Here is a 10,340-nt window from a genome sequence, read left to right on the forward strand (position 1 = left end):
GCATAGCACTTCTTCGCCATCTATGATCTATGCACCTGCATCATCACATGAGTCGATGATATGCAACATATATAGTTGAGCAACAGAAAGAGACAGACTTAGCAAAAATAAAAACAACATATCATAAGCATAAATAACAAAGTTCATCGTACCCCAAAATACCCTAACTAGAGTGATTTTCGCTAGTCGAGGAGGAGGACGGTTTAATTACATCACAAATAAAGTTTCACCGTGCATAACTCAAAGTTTTGTCATACAGAAAGTATGGACTAAACGGACACATTGTCATATATCGACAATCACTCCAACATGTCGTTCCATCCATCCAAGTCAGGGAGATAGTCCCCGAGCCTAGTGAAAGGCTTCAGGTCGAGACGCTGAGAGGCTATCCATGTTCGGATGTCTTCCCGCGACATTTGTCCTTCTCCGTAGAACATCCCTGTTTTTCCGACGACCTCCTTCATGATAATTTGGGCAAGTTCGCGCTGGATGTTATAGAACTCAGCTCGAAGTCGATGATCCTCAATGTCTCCTATGTCCTTTGCCCATTGCAGAATATGGGCATCGCCGGAAGAAGGTGCCATGTGAAGGTTCTGGTGATCCCGTCTGTACTCCAGCATGTGGTGTAGGACATAGGATCCATCATTAAGAGAATCGTCCGGTTGATGGATGCAGCAGATGTTGGTCTTATGGCCGAAGGCGACCCTGCCGCCCCTCATATTCTTGTCCCTGACCTCTCCACCCAGTGATTGGTAGTGATACATAGCACTGTCGAGAACATCCTTGATGTGGGTGTAATCCTTTTTGTGAATGTTCTTCGACGTGTCCAAGTAAAGAGCGTGGGAGAATCGGGGGTAGAGGATGATGAGGATGGCGCGCCCGCCGCTGCGCAAAATAAGTCCTCAAATTAATTAGCCTCCACCGTGCAAATGAATAATTGAAATCGAAGGAAGGATATTAGCGTGGATGACTTACACGGGATGATAAGGCACGAGAATCGCCCCCTTGTCCTTATTGGTGAGCATGAAACTGACGATGTAATCCCTCGCGTATTCACGGTGATTTGCGCAGACTCCCAAGAAGCCCTCGTGCATGTAGTATGGGTCAGCGACACAGATATGAGATATCTGCTCAACCCCGATGATGTAGTTCATGTGCAAGGCATAAAGGCGGACAAACGTAAAATCCAGCTTCTTCACGTGAAACATGTCGAATATGTAATCGAGTCGGAGGAAGAACTTATCCGCGGGAAGCTGTCGACGTACGACATTTGCCGCGGAACGTTAACCACGTAGAGTGGGTATCCTGGATCTTTCGAGGCGATGAGGTCTTTCTCTACCCGCAGCACATCGTCATGAAGTCTCTTTAGATCGCTGAATCTGGCCCGTAGCGCTGTTGCAGGTAGGATTGGTTGACCGGGGATATGCCATTTATCCGCACTGGGGATATCTATACGGTCCTGAAGCCGAGGCTGCTGAGGCGGCTGGATCATAGAAACAGCTTTTTTGGCTTTCCTCGCTCTCTTCCTAAACTTCTTTACCACCGGAAGGTCGTCCATAATATGTTGAGACGGTAATTCAGGCACCGACTCATGACGCTCAAACCCTAAGGAGGCGCCAGTATAGACATACTGTTCAGCAGCGCCATCGTCGTCCTCATCCTCATCCATGGCGACGTCATCAGCGACTAATGGAGCCTCCTTCTTACCCCGTCCGCTATCACCCAACCCGACACCCGACGATAATTGGGTAGGTGGGGTGTTGATGTTCATACCTTGCTGAGGCTGCGTGCTCGTGGGTGTGCTCCCGGCCGCCTCCAGACAAAGCAGACTCTTTGGCCACAACAGGACCCACCCAGCATTGCAACAATCACCAAGCCGCCCCGGTGTCTCGTCGTCATCCCCCAGTAGTACTGGAGGAGGCAAATTCTCGTGGCCTGGTTTGACACTGGCCACGGAAACCTTGAAGACGTTTGGGGGGATCAGCCGGCTGTGGAACAATGGTTCCTTCGGCTCCATTATCGTTGCCTTCCCCACGTCCACCTTCTGGTCGCCGATGGTGTACAATATGGTGCACGGGGTTTCGTCGGCCTGCAAAGAAAAGTCTGCGACGTGAGACATTCGAAAGGCAACGAAAACGGGAGATTATACATTTATATTTAAGGGGGTCGGTGTGACAGATACCGTGAGGGCGTCGAGCTCAGCCAAAGACGAAGCACCGCCTAGGACGTCCGGTGCGGGAGCCGGTGCGGGAGCAGGTGCAGCTGCAGGTGCTGGTGCAACGCTAGTCGAGCTGCTCCCCGCCAAGAAGTCAGCAAGGGGAAAGTCCGCTGCATCTTTTTTTGGATCTTGCCTAGTCCAATTGAAAACGGCCGGAACCAAGGTAGTAGAAATATCTAAAGCCACCTGTTTTGCGGCAGCTACCACTGTTGCGACTGTCTCAGTTGATTTCTTCTCAACCGCAATCTCAACCCTCTTGTCGATGTTTTCTTCATTTAATCTCCGTCTTTCCTTTCTCTCCTCTGTGGTCTCACGGTAGTACTTCTTCCACGTGGCGCCGTCTCCGACACCATGCACGCGTCCATACGACGGTCGAGTATCCACCGGTTGTTGTTTCAATATGTACGCGTCCATGCGTCATCGCAATCACCAGAACCCTGTCCTTCGTCGTTGCTAGCCATGTTTCCTATGATTAAATATAGTCAATTAATTCTAGACCTAATAAAATGAATAATGACATAAAAAGGCCTATTGTTTTGCAGGAATGTTGACTCCTTCCTGGTGCGGCAAATCATGGGCACTCGATATGTCCTAGTTTGTAGCACAAGTCATGCCGAAATTCACGGAAAATTTCGGCATGAGCTTTGCTAAAAAGTGGACAAATCGAGAACCTGAAATTTGCCGGAAAAGAAATGAATCAACATTCCGGCAAAACATAGGCCACTAAGCATCATTCCCTGCAAACAGTGTCCAAATGTACACGAGCAACCACATGTCCAAATTTCGCAAGCTAATTCAAAACAAAGTGTAGAATAAAATTCATTTAACTACTAATAGAACAAAATTCAGTTAACTTTAGTGCTCTATAATGATGAAAGGAAAAAAATTCAGTTAACTACTAATTTCATTCATTTAGGTTATTCATTTAACATCACCTAATTAACCTACTGTACCAATACTACTAGCAGCACTACTAACCTAATTAACCTAGCAAAACTCTAGTGCCCTAACTGAAAAACATCTAATTAACATCTAAATTTTTCTCTAAAATACAGAGAGAGATGAGTGAGGAGGAGGGGTGGGGGACTTACAGAGAAGGGAGAGACGGTGGCGGGGAGGTGCTCGGTGACGGAGGCAGGGGCGGAGAGGGCGGGCTTGGGCACGGGCAAGGGCGGTCCTGGGCGGGCTCGGGCGGCGGTGAGGTGGAGGGCGTTAACGGTGACGTGGAGGGCGGCCTTGGGCGGCGGCTGTGAGGCTGAGGGCGGCCTCGGGCGGTGGCGGTGAGGCTGAGGGCGACCTCGGGCGGCGGCGGTGAGGCTGAGGGTGGCCTCGGGCGGCGGCGGTGAGGCTGAGGGCGGCCTCGGGCGGCGGCGGTGAGGAGACGGCGGTGAGGGCGAGGGACGATTTGGCGAAGAATTGGTGGCCGGGGGGTGGGGTGGGGGGAAACCGCTGTTTAAGTGAAACGTAACGGTAGCGCCTTTCCGGAAACGCGCTATAGCTAAGTTAGCTATAGCGCGTTTACGGAAACCCGCTACTGCTATTCCTTTCTCCTTTTTTCCCTTTTTTCTTTTTTTTTCTTTACATTTTATTTTTTTCCCTTTCTCCTTTTTCTATTTCTTTCATTTTCATTTACTTTTCTACTTGTTTTTCACTTTATTTTATTTCCGTTAGCAGCAGCGCTTTACACGTAAGCGCACTGCAGCTAAGGAGATTAGCAGTAGCGCTGGGCCATTATACGTGCTACTGCTAGGTTGGGCTAGCCATGTGCGCCCAGTTCAAACGTAGCAGCAGCGCTTTTCGCTAGTACGCGCTACTGCTAAAGTCATAGCAGTAGCGCGGTTTATTTACGCGCGCTGCTACTAAGTAGCAGCAGCGCTTGATTTTGTACAGCGCTACTGGTAAAATTTTATGTATAGGCTTTTCCCTAGTAGTGTTTAGGCAAGTTTAAATGAGGCCGGAAACATCAAACAACAAGTCCGCAAAAGTCCTGATGTGCAATTTATGGATTTGGTACTGTTCTGCCCTAAACACAATTTTAGAGTTGTTAAACATGCAAAGCAATGCCACCATGTTAAACTAGGCATTTTTCTACCACATTTACATATAAAGTTTGTTAGGTTTGGAGCTACGGTTATTTAGTTATGAATTAAAGCATTTTAACATGACATAGGAGCAAATTTTAATCAAACAACATTTTAAACATTTCAAACATGGATGAAAGTTGTATATTATTAAACTAGACAAAATTCAAGGAATTTTTCATATATAAAACATTTTAATCCGATGCACCATTTGAGAGTTATTATATGCATGAAGAACAGGGGCTTTTCTGCAAAACTGCAATTCCCTGGATAATTAGGAAAACCGTTCTATGGGGAAAAAACACGAAACGGGCCGAAACTGAGATCTGGACCAGCCGCGGGGAGCTGCTCACATCGGGTCTTAACGACGCACGAGGGGAGCGGCTTGGGCCTTGGGGCGCTGCGGCTGGAGAGGCCTAGGCGCTGGATCGGGACGCGGTCAATGCAGCGAGGCGGTCGTCGCCTGATGCGGCTTGGCTGCTGGTCGTCTCCTTCACCAGGAGACAGAATGAAGGCGCGGCGGCAGGGCAAAGCAAAGGACGACGCGGGACTTGGCGAGGAACCCGGCGAGGCGGACGAGGCACAGGGCGGCGACATCCATGGCGAGGCTCGGCGAGGATGAAGACGTCGCAGGAGAGGAGCTCCTCAGACGATGGCGTTTTTACAAAGAACAGAGAGAGGGAGAGAAATGGGTGAGACAGAGGGAGCAGCGAGGGAGATGAAGGAAAGAAGCAGGGGCGCTGGACAGGGCCTGCTGGTGCTCCGGCAGTGGCGCGCCGACGATGACTCAGATCGAGGCTCGGGGCCGCTGCTGACGATGGAGGTGAACTCTATGGCAGAGGGCACGACGGCGGATCAGCAGAGGAGACGAACGCGCGAGGAAGGGGTTCGGCTGCAGGAGAGGTGATGCTCGGGCAAAGGAGGCCCTCGGCACGGGCGCGCTGGACCAACGAGCGCAAGGAAGCTACAGGCGGCGGCGGCATGCCCATGTACCGGGAAGGAGAGGGATCGAGTGGAGCTCGGTGGTCGGGGACGATGATTGGCGTGGCGCTGAAATTGAGGAGAGGATGGATCCCGAGAGGGAGAGGGTAGGTAGGTGGCGGCGGGCAGGAGGGTGGATAGGACAGACCTCCTAATTTTTAGGGTTGGACCAAATATATACATCAGGTGAAATAGGTTAAGGGCTATCTCGTCCCTCCGATCTTAATCGGACGGACGAAAAAAATATGTTAGGAAGTCCAATTAACAAAACAAAGACGTTTTGTAGATGTTTGGGGTCGATCCGGACACAACGGTGATGACTGTCTGGGTCGGGTCCGGGACAACTTCCGGACGCGCGCGAGGGGTTCGATGCACTGAGCAGAGAGGGGTAGGATGGGTCTAGGTGGACTATGGAGAGCGGGTTGGTCTGACAGAAGAGGGGAGAAATGCAGCCCAGCATGGTTTACGGAGACCGAAAATGTCTGACGAAAAGACCGGCTATACTGCCGCTATAGTTAATCGTTGGGGCATCAAACGAACTCCAAATGCGATGAAACTTGGCAGGCGGCCTATCTACACTATAACAACACCGCATGCCAACTTTTAACCCATTCCGAGAACATTTTCCGGCCACTTATAAAATAATATTTCGGACGCGCCGCGGGCGCGTGCAAGTGTGTCTGGGCTCAGAACGGACAACGAAAGGAACTGGGAGACCGGGACAGATGCAAGTTTTGAAAACATGATGATGCAATGCACATGATGACATGGCAATATGCAACACGCAAGCGAATTACATGGCAACGACGGCGAGTAACTGGAAGACACCTGGCGCAACGGTCTCGGGGCGTCACACCTACACCTGCTATTCATTCTAATATGTCACATGTTATAGATGATGCCACTTCTGCTTTGCATGATACTCATGATGAAACTACTTTATGCTTGATAATACTAGTTCCATTAGGGAATTTTTCTTGATGGAACAAACTTGCTAGGGTTAGAGAGAATGAAATTATTGTAACTAATAATATTGATGAAAGGTGATGATGAGATTCTCCCCCTAGATATGAATTGCTAATGTACCTGAGGGTTATGTGGATGAAGAAACTGGCTAGAGCCTTTTATCTTGCAAAGATAGATATGATGCTTAAGAAATTGTTAGCAAGCTGAAGAAAAAAATCTTTGAATGCTAGAAATGAAATATGACCTTGCTTTTGCTATTTCACCTATCTGTATCTCTGATAAGGATTATGATTTTTTCTGTCGATCCTGAGATAATATACTTTGGTGAATTCTGATCCTTTTTTATGGCTATGAATTTGAAACTGTTTGTGGCACATCTTACTAAACTGAATGATATAGCCACCCTATTCGACTAATGAGGAAAAAATTCGTTTTACTATCTATATCCTAAGTTATTTCCGTTCTCATTAAAGGTGATGCTAAAATATGGTTTAATTCTCTTGATCCTGGTCGTGTGCGTAGTCCCAGGATTATGATTTATTACTTCTCTGCTAAATGTTCCCCGTCATAAAGAAACAAGCTGCCTTAAGGGAATATATAATTTTGTGCAAATTGAAGAGAGAGTCTCCACAAGCTTGGGGGAGGCTCTCCGATTACTTAATGCTTTGCCTGGATCATCCTCTCAAGAAAAATGAAATACTTGATATCTTTTATAATGGACTAACCGATGCTTCCATAGACCACCTGGATAGTTGTGCTGGTTGTGTTTTCAGGAAAAGAACTATTGATCGAGCTGAATTGCTATTGAATAATATGTTGAGTAATGATAATGATTGGACACTTCCTGAGCCAACTCCTAAGCCAACTCCGAAGAAAAGGGGTATTCTATTTCTCAGTACTGAAGATATGCAAGAGGCAAAGAAATCTATAAAAGAAAAGGGTATTAAAGCTGAAGATGTTAAGAATTTACCATCTATTGAAGAAATACATGGTCTTGATAACCCGACACAGGTAGTAAAGGTAAATTCTCTCTATAGATTTGATAAGGTGAAATCACATCTACTAAGTTTGCTAGCCAATGCTTAGATGAGTTTGATAATTTTATTGTTAAACAAGAAAACTTCAATGCTTATGTTGGTACAATTGAAACGTAATGCTTATATGATTGAACACTTGAGTGATTATATGTTTAGAGTTAAAGGTGAACTTAAACTTATTAGTTAACATGCTTCTATGGTTACCACTCAAGTAGAACAAGTGCTTAAAGCTCAAAATGATTTGCTAAATGAATTAAATAATAAGAAAAATGATAATGCTGTTAGAGTTGTTCAGTGACTAGAGGGGGTAAAAATGATAATGCTGTTAGAGTTGAGCAAGATTCTCAGAGAACTAATGTTGATGCACCTAGTTCTTCTAAAAAGAAGAAAAAGAAAAATTATAGGACTTTGCATGCTTCTAGTGAACCTGTTGTTGACACACCTGAGAATCCCAATGATATTTCTATTTCTGATGCTGGAACACAATCTAGTAATGGACATGAACCTAGTGATAATGTTAATGATGATGTTTATGTTGATGCTCAACCTAGCAATAACAATGATGTAGAGACTGAACCTGCTATTGATCTTGATAACCCACAATCAAAGAATCAGTGTTATGATAAGAGAGACTTTGTTGCTAGGAAGCATGGTAAAGAAAGAGAACCATGGGTTCAGAAACCCATGCCTTTTCCTCCTAAACCATCCAAGAAAAAGGATGATGAGGATTTTGAGCGCTTTACTCAAATGATTAGACCTATCTTTTTGCGTATGCGTTTGACTGAATATGCTTAAAAATGAATCCTTATGCTAAGTATATGAAAGATATTGTTACAAATAAAGAAAGATACTGGAAGCTGAAATTTCCACCATGCTTGCTAATTATACTTTTAAAGGGTGGGATACAAAGAAACTGGAGATTCGCAGAGTACCAACTATACCATGCTCCATTAAAAGAAACTATAGTTAAAACTGCTTTATGTGATCTTGGAGCCGTGTTAGTGTTATGCCTCTCTCTTATATCGTAGACTTGATTGAATAAGTTGACACCTTACTAAAATATCTTTGCAAATGACCGATAAATCAACTGCTATACCTGTCGTATTTGTGAGGATGCCTGTTGTGGTTGCAAACGTTTACTATTTTAACGGATTTTATTATTCTTCATATTCCCGAGGACGATAGTGTGTAATTATTCTTCGTTAAGACCCTTTTTGAAGCACTATTCTCGGGTGAAATATAAGGTTGTCTTCAAAAATCGTAGACCTTCTAAATTTGTCATATGTTTACCTAGCGTTACTAATTAGCCACCGGGCATAGGCCTCCTTTCTACAAAAACTGGACAATGCCGGCCCTAGGCCTCCTTTCTAGAACAATTACATTTTTGTTCCAAACATAGATAACATAAATGTATCAATTATTGAGCCCTCTATGAAATATGAGACACATTTGTCTTAGGATAGTTTACTAAGTGTGGCATGCAAGAAGCTTCTCGTACATGTTTTTATACAATCCCTTTTCATTTGTTTATATCTAATCATAAATTAGAAAACGAGAGATTGGATATTTTTGAATCTATATGTTTGAAAGAGGAACTCTCCCAAGATATTTAAATAAACACACATCTACACACACACACAAACAGTTCATGAGAGTTTCACAAATTAATCTGTGAAAGCATGTGATTCTACGTTTGGCTTAGTTTCTAAAGTGTATGGGGGTAGTGTGTGAATACTTGTAATGTGAAATTCATTAAAAAGAAACAAATTAATGTATTTTTGAGTGTGTGCACAATTTCCAGCGAGAAATTGCAAATGCATCATGACCACACTATTATAAGTATGTAACAACATTAATCATCATATTTAAGTTATGAAAATAATATTAAATTTCATTGCTGCTTGATAAAAATGAGTTATAAGTAAGTATAAAAGTTTAATATAAATATAATCCAGTTAAAAATATATTCCAGATTCTTTTGTTTTGTTGCTCACTAGACAGATATGCATTGTCGACATTGTTTCGTTTTGTAGCCTACTCGTGCTTCTGTGGTGCACATGAAGTTGGAGAAGAAGTCCTTCACCATCATCAATTGTTGGTTGAAGTTGAATGGGCAACCAAAGTGGAACTTTTTCATTGCCAAGACCGCCGCCCAAGCCAACGAGGACGAAACCGGTGACCCTAGCGACTCAACCCAAGAACCGCCGAAGAAGTTTAGAAGAAAACTGCGTGGGGAGTAGTGGGAGGAGGAGAGGGTGGAGGGAGAAGGTGCGGCGGGGGAGGGGGGGGGGGGCTTCGAGGACATCTTGGAGAAGAATCAGGAGGCATCTGTGAGGCGCTCGGAGATCAAGAAGGAGAAGAAGGCGAAGAGGTTTCAAACTTTTGACGGACGCGACGCACAAGAAGCTCAAGCTCGAAGAGAGGAGAACCATCGAAGAGTGGAAGGCCGCGCTCGAGGAAAATAGGGTGAAGATCGCCGTCAATGCGGAGGACACTAAGATGTTAACCTTGAACGTCGACTCTTTGGATGTTGACGCAAGAATGATCATGCAATCCGTCCGCTTTCAGATATTGCAGTGGCAGAAAGATGCGTTAATGGCGGCTGACTATGAGGGCACAACAGAGGCACAGGCAGACGCCGAGGCGGAAGTTGCCTATGCGGCGGCGACGGCACCTCCTTGATCAGGAAGCAACTAGCTGGGATTGCCAGTTCGGCACGGAAGAAATGCACTGCCGGGCTGATATTCTTTTGAATTCAGACATGTAAAAGCTAAGTATATTTGCCTCTTTTTTGTTGTTATTGGGCATGCGATTTGACGTGCTATGTTGGGACCTGTGTGCATTTGAATTTGAATTTACTGACGGACATATAAAGGCTAGGTTGGATGTCGTCCCTCCACATGCGTGTTTGCGGAGTGGTCCTTCCTGTCCGTGAACGAATGCAGGAGAAAATTTACGGATTGACGTTGGAGATGCCCTTATGCATTGGGTGTCCGGTTGTGTAGGGCTGTTGGGTCCGCTCGCAGATATGTGTGGTTGGGTCCGGCTCTATGCATC

This window comes from Triticum urartu, chromosome 3 (assembly GCF_003073215.2).
Source record: "Triticum urartu cultivar G1812 chromosome 3, Tu2.1, whole genome shotgun sequence".
NCBI lineage: Eukaryota > Viridiplantae > Streptophyta > Magnoliopsida > Poales > Poaceae > Triticum > Triticum urartu.